General features: G+C 47.2%; 1 protein-coding gene across 10 annotated transcripts in view; it reads right to left on the bottom strand.

Moving 5' to 3' along the window:
- Positions 1 to 12,507, bottom strand: part of LOC147673142 (SURP and G-patch domain-containing protein 2-like) — a 183,621-nt gene that overhangs the window by 73,939 nt on the left and 97,175 nt on the right. The gene's annotated exons all lie outside the window — the stretch shown is intronic.

Raw genomic sequence — 12,507 nt, 5'->3', positions numbered from 1 at the left:
GACGCCACTAGAACAGCTAGTACCATAAGCTTGTTCTTCCTCTCTTGGGATGGGAAAGCTTTCTTCGAACGTGTGTCCAGGGTTGCACCTAGGAAATTGATGCACTGAGAAGGTTGCAGGACTGATTTTTCTTGATTGAGCGCGAGACCCAAACAATCGAAGAGCCTTAAACAGGCGTTGGAAGACCTGGACGCGTCTTCTAAGGATGGAGCCTTGATCAGCCAGTCGTCCAGATACGGAAAGACTTGGTGATGGCGCTGCCTGAGGTATGCCCCCATTGGGGAAAGACATTTCGTGAAGATGCGAGGTGCAGACTTGAGCCCAAAGGGCAGGACACGAAATTGAAAGTGTCTGCCTTCTACTGCAAATCGTAAGAATTGTTTTGTGATTCCTGTGAATCGGGATATGGAAGTAAGCGTCCTGAAGGTCTAGGGGGGGGGTGTGTTTTTGACGTTCTTTCTCTTTTCTTTCTCTCCTCTTTTACATTCCAGCCAATGGGAAGAGGAGAGAACGAAAACCACGCCCCCGAATGCGAAAATGGCGGCGCTTTCAAGCCATTTCTGCCTGACTGCCGCCGCGAGAAGTCGAGAAGCTGCAGAGTCCTCCGGTGAGTGCTCGCTTTTCTTGCCTCTCTTCCCTGATTGTGCCTGTGTTCTTGCCTCTGGCCCCTCGTTGTGCGTCTGCCCCATCGCTGTGCTTGCTCCCCTGCCCCCTCGTTCGTTGTGCTTGCTCCCCTGCCCCCCCCTTGTTGGTTGTGCTTGCTGTCCTGCCCCCCCTCGTTGGTTGTGCTTGCTTTCCTGCCCCCCCCCCTCGTTGGTTGTGCTTGCTGTCCTGCCCCCATGTGCTTGCTGTTCTGCCCCCTCATTGCTGTGCTTGCTGTCCTGCTCCCTCGTTGCTCGTGCTTGCTGTCCTGCCCCCCTCGTTGCTTGTGCTTGCTGTCCTGCCCCCTCATTGCTTGTCTTGCTGCCCTGGCCCCCCTTGTTGCTTGTGCTTGCTGTCCTGCCCCCCTTGTTGGTTGTGCTTGCTGTCCTGCCCCTCCCTCGTTGGTTGCGCTTGCTCTCCTGCCCCCCCCTCGCTGGTTGTGCTTGCTCTCCTGCCCCTCCTCGCTGGTTTTGCTTGCTCTCCTGCCCCCCCCTTGCTGGTTGTGCTTGCTCTCCTGCCCCCCCTCGTTGCTTGTGCTTGCTGTCCTGCCCCCTCGTTCATTGTGCTTGCTGTCCTGCCCTGCTATTGGCATTGTAAATGACAATGCCATTTATTCATGTTTTAAAAACAAACATAAATAAAAATAATGTCATGAGCAATGACAATAGCTCTAACTTTAAGAATGCCGAGACCATTGCATTGTAAGTAGTGTGGCTCACTGGTTAGAGGCGGCAGACCCGAGAGCAGAGGACGGCCCGGGACCAGGGTTCGATTCCCGACGCGGCAGGTTTCTGGACCAGGGTCAGCGGACTCGATAATTCTCTCGCCTCGGTGCCCACTCTGATCAGCGATCACACTCGGCAACTCTGGGTATAAGCTTGCCTCATCTGCACTAACGGCCCCACCAGACCGCCGGGGATGCCTGGTCTCACCCTGGAGATACCCATTAAGGGACCATCTCTCAGGGAAGCCAGGAAGGGTTTCGCAGCGGTCGAAGCGCGGAGATACTCCTCCGGGAGTCGATCCTAGCGCTATATAAACTTGCAATTAATTAATTAATTAATTAAATGCTTGTTAATATTATGTAGTGCTTCATCAATTTTTGAGCCGAATAGTAACTGGCCATCATAAGGCATGTCCAATATCTTCGTTTGCACCTCAGGGCGGAATGAAGTTGCTTTCAGCCACCCCTGGTGTCGCAAAGCTGCTGCACCCGGCAACTGGCGGAACCTTGTCGTAGCGATATCCATCGCACAGTCTATAATTTCGGACGCCGATGTTTCACCCTCTTGCAGAATCTTCTTCACCTCCTCCTTGAATGTATCAGGTAACTCTGACAGATATGGGGCTATATCTGCTCATAATTGCCTATTATAGCGCCCCAAGAGCGCTAAGGCATTTGCAGCCTTCACTGTCATCGCAGACATTGGATAACATTGGTAAAAGGTTTTCCTCAATCTTCTTCCTTCCGTATCAGGAGGAGCCGATAAAGGGGCTGAAGGATTCCTGGAGTTTTTCTTGGCCGCCTGTGTTACCACTGAATCCGGTTTGGGATGTCTCGTCAAACAGGCCGGTGCTGTATCAGGCGCTCTATACTTCTTGTCCAACGGAGGAATCACTGGAGATACAGAGGCGGGGTTTTGCATGATCTTAACCCCTGGGTCCATAGATAATCGATCATAGGTATTGATATAACTGCTTTTTTGAGAGGTTCTTTGAAGTCATACAAGAAGCAGTCTTGTTCCTGAGAGACCATCGCGATCTTAAAACGTTGAGCAGCCCTCTCAATCACATTATGGAACCCTCCAATGTCGCCTGGTGGTGAATCCGTGGGCACTGGAGATGCGGGAGAGGGAATGACGTAGTCATCCCAGTCATCATGCACAGATTGAATATCCTGCAGCTCACCCTCTTCTTGTTGGTCTTCCTCTTTTCCTTCTTCATCAGAAGTTGGAGGATGTGGTACATCAACTCTCTCTGGTTGAATACTTAAGGGTGGAGGCCATGGTCTTAGAGACGGAGTTACTGTGGCAGGCGAAGGAGACTCTGGAAACCTCTGTTTATAATCCTGAATGAGGTATCGCAAATCCGTAACTAAGGATGCTGGAAGACAAACCATAGGAGTAGGTGGTTGATGATATACCTCCTCCTGATCTTCCTCATCTGAACTCTGACACTGCACGTTGAGCTCCGAAGGACTTGTCGCCATTTGGAACAGGTCACCCTTGTCTGAGTCTTCCTCCTGGAGGAGACATGCTGGAGGAATTGGTTGGACCTGGCTCGGTGAGGTTAACGCCGGCGTCAGCGCCCTTTTCGTGATTTTAAGGCGTACGCATGTTGCTTGTAGGCCAGAATCCATCATAGTCGACGGGATGATAGTCGACGGTGGAGCGTCGACAGTTGCCATAGTCGGTGGAGTAATCGTCGACGGGGCCGCCGTCAACAGCAAAGATATTCCTGTCGTCGACGAGGTCTTAGTCGACGACAAACAGTCTACGAAGTCATCGTCGACGACAGGAATATCTTTGCCATCGACGGCGGCCCCGTCGACGATGACTCCACCGACTATGTCAACTGTCGACGCTCCACCGCTTTCGTCGATGGAGTTGACGTCGACGATATTGGCTTCGTCGTTGAGGTCGTCGTTGATGCGGTCGTCGGCGAGGTCAGTGTCGACGGGGTCTTAGACGTCGACTGTGTTTTCTGATTGGCTATCGTCGACGACAAAGCTTTACCTGCCGTCGACGATGGGGTCGTAGTTATCGACTATGAGAATGACGTTGATGTAGAAACTGTCGTTGTAGACGTAGAAACATAAGAAGCTGCAGACACGGTTTTCTTCGACGATGAAGATGTCGTCGACGAAACCGGCTTCTTGAAGGTGTGAACTTCCTCCACAGAAATTGTCTTAGCCAGAACCTCTGAAGACTTTTTTGATGTCTTCTTTTGAGGAGGAGCCGTAGGGCTAGGAAAAGCCACCCTTGGTCTCTTCAGAGATAATTTTGAAGAGACTGAAGAAGGAAAATGCTACTTACCAGTATGCATCTGTTCTTGGCATGTAGAGCTGCAGAGTCCTACACTTAGTAATAGATCGCCACCTGGTGTTGGGCTCGGATGATTGCAGGTTGTTGTCTTCTTGGAAGAAGTCTTTGTAGTCACGAGATTGGGGACTCCTCCCTTGGACAATACTGTGCATGGTCATCAACTCCATCCTCAGATTGTTTTTCTCCATGATGGGAAATGATGGGAAATGATGGAGTTAGTAGAAGTAAAGAGAAAGGATGCCCATGCGTGTGCATCTAAGTAAGATGAGTACTGGAATGGATACAAGTCCCGGGGAGGCGGGAGGGCGTGTAGGACTCTGCAGCTCTACATGCTAAGAATAGATGCATACTGGTAAGTAGCATTTTCCGTTCAAGGCATATGAGTTGCAGATCCTACACTTAGCAACGATTGTGCAGCAGTGTCTCCCCTAGCGGTGGTCGCTTGTATCCGTTGCAGCATACTGAAATAGTGTTTTAAGGACAGCTTGGCCCACTGAAGCTTGCTGCTTGGCTTGCACATCAACACAATAGTGTTTAGTGAAGGTGTGTATTGTAAACCATGTTGCTGCCTTGCATATGTCCTCTAGTGGTAGGTTTCCTAAGAAAGCCATAGAGGCTCCTAGTTTGCGAGTGGAGTGTGCTCTAGGAGGAACGGTTAGTGCACGTTTAGCTTTTTGATAGCATATTTGAATACACTTTACAATCCATCTGGCAATTCCTCCTTTAGAGATGGGATTGCCTTTGTGTGAGGGAGAGAAAGATACAAATAGTTGTTTTGTCTTTCTGAAGGATATAGTCCTGTCTGTGTAGTATAGTGGAGCTCTTCTAACATCTAAGGTGTGTAAAGCCCTTTCTGCAACAGAGTCCATTTTTTGAAAAAACACTGGTAACTCTACTGATTGGTTTAGGTGAAAAGGAGTAATCACTTTTAGCAGGAATTTAGGACTGGGTCTAAGAACCACTTTGTTAGGATGTATTTGAAAAAATGGTTCTTCTATTGTGAATGCTTGTATTTCACTAACTCTTCTGAGAGAGTTGATGGCAACAAGGAAGGCAGTTTTCCATGTTAGAAATTACAGTTCACACTTATGTAAAGGCTCGAAAGGGGTCCCATGAGTCTTGTAAGGACCACATTTAGGTTCCATACTGGAGCAGGTGGTAACCTAGGTGGGATTATTCTCTTTAATCCTTCCATAAAAGCTTTTATTGCAGGTATTCTAATTAGAGATAGATGTTGTCTATTTTGTAAATATGCTGCAATTGCTGCTAGATGCAGGCGTATGGAAGAGTAAGCCAAATTGGACCTTTGTAAATGTAGAAGGTAGCAAATGATATTTTGGATGGAAACATCCAGTGGATCAATGTGATTGTTGTTACAGTATATTGCAAATCTTTTCCACTTAGCAGCATAACATGCTCTGGTAGTGGGTCTTCTAGCTTCTTTAATGATATTCATACAGTCTGGTGGTAAGCTTAAGTAACCAAACTCTAGGACTTCAGGAGCAAAATCACCAAATTCAGTTGCCTTGGTTCTGGGTGCCTTATTTCACCATGGTTCTGTGTTAACAGGGATGGCGTGAGCCGTAATTTCTGATGTGGAACCAGTGAGAGATCTAGTAGCGTGGTGAACCTCAACTGGCGTGCCCATGTGGGGGCCACTAGTATTAGTTTGAGAGACTATTGTCTGAGCTTGCGTAATACTAGTGGAATGAGTGGGAGAGGCGGAATAGCGTACGCAACTCTGCCTGACCAGTTCATCCATATTGCATTCCCCTCCGACCGTGGGTGTGGGAACCTGGCGGCGAAGGTTGGGCATTTTGCATTTTCATGGGTGGCAAACAGGTCTATTTGTGGATGCCCCCACATTTGGAAGAATGGTTGTAGAACTTGTGGGTGTATCTCCCATTTGTGAATCTGTTGTGACTGACGACTCAACAGGTCTGCTATCTGATTGTGAATTCCTGGAAGGTGTTCTACTGTCAGGTGTATGTTTTGAGGATTGGCCCATCTCCAAATGTTCTGTGCAAGCTGGGACAGTTGCAGAGTGTCCCCCCCCCGTTTTTTGTATATAATACATGGCTGTCATATTGTCCGTCCGGACTAGGACAGCTTTGTTTTGTATTTGTACTTGAAAAGTTTTGAGTGCTAGTAAAATTGCTAGCAACTCCAAATGGTTGATGTGGAACTGTTTCTGTTGATTGTTCCACTGACCTTGTGTGGTATAATGCAAGAGATGGGCTCCCCATCCTGTGAGGGATGCATCTGTCGTGAGCACTATCTGTGGAACAGGGTCTAGGAACGGCCGTCCCTTTGTCAAGTTTTTGGTGTTCTACCATTGCAGAGAGCGATATGTACGGCGGTCTACCAACACCAGGTCTGTGAGCTGACCTTGAGCCTGATTCCACTGTTGTGCTAGACATTCTTGTAGTGGGCGCATTTGCAGTCTTGCGTGAGGAACTATAATGATGCAAGACGCCATCATGCCTATTAGTTTCATGAACACTCTGGTTTGGAGAGAGTGCTGGCATTGAAAAAGGGAGACTAAGTTCTGAATACTTTGAATCCTGGCTTGACTGGGATACGCTAGAGCTGTAGATGTGTCTATGGTAGCTCCTAGATATTGATGAGCGTGCGAAGGCTCTAGGTGCGACTTGGTGCAGTTTATCGTAAACCCTAAGTCGTGCAATGATTGAATTGTTGGTTTTGTGTGTTGTACACACTGGTTGAACAATCTTGCTTTTATGAGCCAGTCGTCGAGGTAAGGGAAGACATGTATTTGTTCCGAGATGTGCTGCTACTACTGCTAAGCACTTTGTAAACACTCGTGGTGCTGTTGTGACCCCGAATGGAAGGAATTTGAACTGATAGTGTTGTCCTTGTATGAAACCTTAGATACTTCCTGTGCGCAGGATGTATAGGAATGTGAAAGTAGGCGTACTTTATGTCTAGTGTGGACAGAAAATCTCCCTGTTGTAGTAATGGGAGTACTTGTTGTAAAGTGATCATTATTATTATTATTAAAAGGCTCTTCTATAGCCCATGGCCACTCGGGAGCATCCCAGCGCTTAGGACTAACCAGAAGGAGATGGATTAAAAAAGCAGGTCTGTATTATCTAGCTTTTTGGGAACAGGAAGGTTTTTAACTTTTTCCGGAAGGCGAGTAGGTTAGGCTCTTGACGAAGAGGTGGAGGAAAATTATCCGATTGTATGTAGTCGTTGAGGGGCCTGAGGTCGAGAATTGGTCTTAATGTCCCGTCCTTTTTGGGAATTAGGAAGTACAGGGAGTAAACTCCTGTTCTTTGTTCCTCTAAAGGAACTACTTGAATAGCATCTTTTTGTAGAAGTGCTAGAACTTCCTTTTGAAGCAGAGTTATATGGTCTGTGGACATTGGACGCTGCCTGGGTGGTATGTTTGGGGGGGGTTGCTGCGAGTTCTAGGCAGTAACCATGTTGGATAATTTGTCTTACCCATCTGTCTGTTGTGATGGAATTCCAGACAGGTAGGAACTGTGATAATCTGCCCCCCACAGAAGTCGAATGCTGTAGGGGAGTCAGAGGGAAGTCATTGTATTTGGGAGTGGAAGAGGAGCGGTTGTTGTTATTACCTCTGCCTCTTCCCTTGTTGTTGCCTCTGTATCCTCCTCTAAAGTAGTCTTTGCTAGAGGAGGTTTGTGTGTTTGTCTTAAAAGATGATGTGGACTCTGTGCCGGTTTGCTTTGAGCCTCCTCTATAGAAGGAGCGGCGAAAATAACTTTTATTCTGGGTGGATTGTAATGCACCCATAGACTTAGCTGTGTCCGTGTCTTTTTTCATCTTTTCTACTGTGTTGTCTACCTCCGGCCCGAACAACTGGTTTTGATTGAAGGGCTGGTTCAAGATGGTAGTTTGTACCTCTGGTTTAAAACCTGAAATGCGTAACCGTGACGTCGGAGAATCACACTAGTATTGACTGCTCTGGATGCTGTGTCAGCTACATCTAATTGAGGCATTAGATATTAGTTTGCCCTCTTGTAAGAGCTCTGCTGCCTGATCTTTGTATTGATCTGGGAGATGTTCCATGAATTTTTCTAGTTCGTCGTAGTGAGCCCTATCGTAGCGTGAGAGTAAGGCTTGTGTGTTTGCTATGCGCCATATGTTTTTTGCTTGTGCAGCAATCCTTTTTCCCCGACGCATCAATAATTTTTGATTCTTTGTCAGGCAGGGGCGTGTCACCAGAAGTTTGGGAGTTGGCTCTTTTATGTGCATTTGACACTACCAAAGAGTCTAGTTGCAGATGTCCCTTAATATAGACCGGATCAGCTGGTGCTGGTCTATACTTTTTTTCTACTCTGGGATTTAGCACCCTACATCTTACTGGATCTTTAAAAATGTCTGGAGCATGTTTAATAACTCCTTTGATCATAGGTAATTTTTGAGTAGACCTTTGTGACTGCTCAAATGTGTCTAGTAAAAAATCCTCCTCAATGGCATCAGAGTGCATTGACACTCCATGGTAAATGGTAGCTCTGTTTAATAGATGATTAAACCCAATACTATCTTCTGTAGGGGAAGGTTTTGTTGGGTAGGACTGAGTCTCAGGGATGTCTGGTGTAAAACCATATGCCTCGTCCTCCTTGGGATATTGGGGGTTGACATCCTCATCTAAAGGGTATGTTACATCATTGCCCCCCACCTAAATCATACTCTTCGTCAGTGTGGTGTGATGATGCAGGAGATTGAACTGGAGAAGTCATAGGTTCAATGTAAGGATTAGGAGAGGAAGAAGGTGAAGGGAGTCGGAGGGTAAATTTCGGTCTCGACTGGGCCCCATGGGCGGAGTGTCGACCGCTGCCTTTGTCTTGGGTAGTGTATGTTGTGCAGGGCAGTGGTACTCACAGGTTGTCGAGATGGAATCGAATCGTCCGAGTCCTCTGCCCCCGATATGATCTGGAGATCAGGCGGGTCTTCCTCGGCGACGAGTGGAGCCTCGTCCTCGGAGACGTCTTCTTCGACGATCTCCTCCCCAAAGATGGCCTCCGGTGCTGGCGCTGATCTCCTCATTTTGTGTGGACGGGCCCTCCGATCCCGAATAGTTTTCTTCGATCGGAAGGAGGCACAGGCTGCGCAGGTCGACTCGTCGTGTTCTGGCGAGAGACAGAGGTTGCAGACCTCGTGATGGTCGCTATGAGGGAACTTTGCTCGACATACCGGGCATCTCTTGAATTTTTATTTATTTTATTTATTTATTATATCGATTTTTAGAGCGCGCAAATACCCGAGGGTGTCTCGGCGCTATTGTTGCAGGAATCTCTGTCGGAGAAGGGGAAGTTTAGGCTTGAAACAACCAAGTTTTCAGTTTTTTTCTGAAATTGAGCAGAGTTGGTGCACATTTGATGTGGAGAGGGAGTGTGTTCCACAATCTAGCTGTGGCAACGGTGAAGCGTTTGTCTCCCCAGTTAGCCCTTCTTGTGCGGGGGACTGTTAGCAGGTGGGCCGAGGATGAACGCAATGTTCTTTGCTGTTCGAGCGGGCGGAAGGCTTGTTTTAGGAATAGGGGGCCATGATTGTGGATCGCTTTGTAAGCTATGCACAAGGCTTTAAATTTGATGCGGCTCCTCACTGGCAGCCAATGTAGCTGTTGGATGTAGGGGGAGACAGATGCAAATTTGGGAATGGGTAGCAGGGTCCTGGCTGCTGCATTCTGTACAGTCTGTAGTTTGTTGAGGACCTTTTGTTGTGCATTTAGAAGCAAGGCATTACAATAGTCAGTTTTGGAAAAGACTAATGTGCTGACTAAAGTTTTGCCTGCAGAAGATGGTAAATAAGGGATGAGTTTTTTGATCTTTTTTAAGGTGTGGAAGGAGGATGAAACCACCGAATTGGCATGCTGCTGGAAGGACAATTTCTTATCAAAGATAACCCCCAAATTTCGTACCTTGACTACTGGTTCTGGAGGTTGTCCCATTTGTTGGGGCCACCATTGTGGAGACCAGATTGGTTGTAGTCTCCCGAATGTCATCACTTCTGTTTTATCAGAATTTAGCTTGAGGCAGTTTGATGACATCCAGGAGCTTATTGCCTTCATACCAGATTGGAAGTTTGCAGCTACTGCTTGGCCATCGTGGTATACGGACAACACCAGTTGTGTGTCGTCTGCGTATGTGGTGAGAGAGATTCCGTGGGATTTGATGATCCTCGCTAAGTCCGACACATATATATTAAACAGTGTCAGGCTTAGTGAGGATCCCTGTGGTACACCGCAAGGCAAGGAGAAGGTCTGGGAGGTGTATTGTCCCAACTTCACCGTTTGTGGGCGGTTGGACAAAAATGAGGCGAGAAGCTCCTTAGCCTTGTCTCTTATTCCTATAGCCGCGACACGGTCGATCAGTGTGGTATGATCGACCGTGTCGAAGGCTGCGGACAGATCCAAAAGTACAAGGATTGCGGCTCCTCCATTGTCCATTATGGATCGTATCTCGTCCGCAGCTTTTAGGAGCGCAGTCTCCGTGCCGTGTCCCTGAAGGAACCCGAACTGGGTATCATCCAATAAGTTGTTGTTGTGGATGTATGTTGACAATTGCTGGTTCATGATTTTTTCAAAGATCTTGGCCGGAAATGGGAGGCATGCAATAGGCCTGTAGCTGGCCGGAAGGGTCGAGACTGGGTTTTTTGAGTAAAGGTTTAATAATGGCTTCCTTCCATACCGGAGGGTAGGTGCCGGATGTGAATATTGCGTTGCAGATAGTGGTTAGTGACGGAGCAACGGCTTCTGAGATGAGGTTGAGAACGGCTGGAGGGCATGGGTCAAGCGGTGATCCGGATCTGGTTCGGGCAATCAGGGGTTGGACAGTTTCTTTCGTGGTATTTTCGAAGGCTGCAAATTGTGGAGTATTATTGGCGATGGATTGCTCAGTATAGGATAAGGAAGGGTCAGGCGAGAAAGTAGAGAAGATGGCTCTGACCTTATCTTCGAAAAATTTGGCCAGTGCGTCTGAAAGGGCCTGGGATCCCTCTGAACAAGGTGGCAGCGGATTGGACAGGTATGTTACCACCTGGAACAGTTTTCCTGATGAGTTTTTGGCCTGATTAATTTGATTGGTGTAATAGGTGGTTTTCTCGGATGTTATGAGTTTTTTGTAATTAGAGAGGGCGTTTTTATAGTTGATCTTGTCAGGATTATTATAGTGTCGGCGCCACTGCCTTTCTAAGTTTCTGCAATATTGACGCTGTAATCGGAGTGATTCAGAGAACCAGGGGGCAGATGGAAGCTTTCTGTTCCTGTGCGAGGTTTTTGTGGGTGCTAGCTTGTTACAAGCTTCGTTCAGATTCTCCAGGTAAGTAGCTGAAGCTGCTATGGGGTCCTGATTGTTTAGCGGAGGGCTGTCATGTATGATCTGAGTGAGCTGGTTAAGATTAATGTTCTTCCAGTCTCTGAACTTCGTTGACCCAGAATTTGTCTGGGAGGGTGGACCGGAATTAATGGGAACTGAAAAGCATACTGCAGAATGGTCTGTCCAAATTAGAGGGATAACCTTAGTGATCGCGATGTCCATGTTGTTGGTAAAGAGGCCGTCTAGAGTATGACCTGCTGAATGGGTGGGTGGTTAAACAATTTGCAGAAGGCCTACTGCCTCTAAGTCACCAAGGGCCAGATGTAGGTAGGCATTTACCGGTCGGTAACGGCCGAATTCGGCCGTTACCGACCGGTAAATGCAATTTGAGATGTAGGGCCCTGTATTTTACAGAATCGGTAAATTTACCGATCGGTAAATTTACCGATTCTGTAAAATACTGAATCGGTATTTTTTCCGATTCGGTAAAATTGATATGTAGGTGGGACTCTTCTGAGTCCCACAAGCATTACAGAATCGGTATTTTACCATCAAATACTATTTGATGGTAAAATAACGATTCTGGTGTGCATGCACATGTGTGCATGCACACCTGTGCCATATGACAGGCAGACCTGCCCTTAGGGCAGGTATGCCTGCCACATGGCCCCCGAACCTTTTTTGGGGGTGCTAGAGGGTGTCAAAGTGACACCCCCTGCACCCTTGTCAGAATCGGTATTTACCGATTCGGTAAATACCGACCGGTAATGCCCCATTCATTCCTATGGGCTTCAAAGCCCATAGGAATGAATGGGGCATTACCGGTCGGTATTTACCGAATCGGTAAATACAGATATTTACCGATTCGGTAAAAGGAACATCTGGATGTTCCTACATATCCACCCCTCAGATTTACCGATTTTTAATTACCGAATCGGTAAAATTCGGTAATTAAAAATCGGTAAATCTCATTTACCTACATCTGGCCCCTAGTATTGTTCCTGTGTCAGGGTCTTCAAGAGATTCAAGATGAAAATTGAAGTCACCCAAAACGGTAAAGTGTTGGGATCCAATTGACATCTCGATGATTTTGTCTAAGATTGAGAGGAATTTCGATCTGGATCCTGGGGGGCGGTAAATTAGCAAACCTTTAAAGGTAGTTTTACTGGAGATGCATATAGCAAAGAGGAGAGCCTCGCACTCAGAGAGAGTTGTCTCTGATGTTGTTAGTTTAAGGTGATCTTTGTGTATAATTGCTATTCCTCCGCCTTTTCTTAATGGTCTATCTAGCTTGCTTACACAGTAGTTGTTAGGCATAGCGTCTCTGAAGTCAGGACCAGAGGATTCGTCTCCCCATGTCTCGGTAATAAATAATATATCCAAATCATGCGAATCAATGAACTCGGCGATTTCAAACTTGTGCTTAGGTAAGGAACGTACATTTATTAGAGCTGCAGACACTGTAAGTGGGGGGGTTGTAGGGTGTGTAGGCAGCGTCCTAGTACATGTGG

The sequence above is a fragment of the Lissotriton vulgaris genome, chromosome 12 (assembly GCF_964263255.1).
Source record: "Lissotriton vulgaris chromosome 12, aLisVul1.2, whole genome shotgun sequence".
Lineage (NCBI taxonomy): Eukaryota > Metazoa > Chordata > Amphibia > Caudata > Salamandridae > Lissotriton > Lissotriton vulgaris.
The sequence above is the reverse complement of the archived record's forward strand: the minus strand, read 5'-3'. Positions and strand labels throughout refer to the sequence as shown.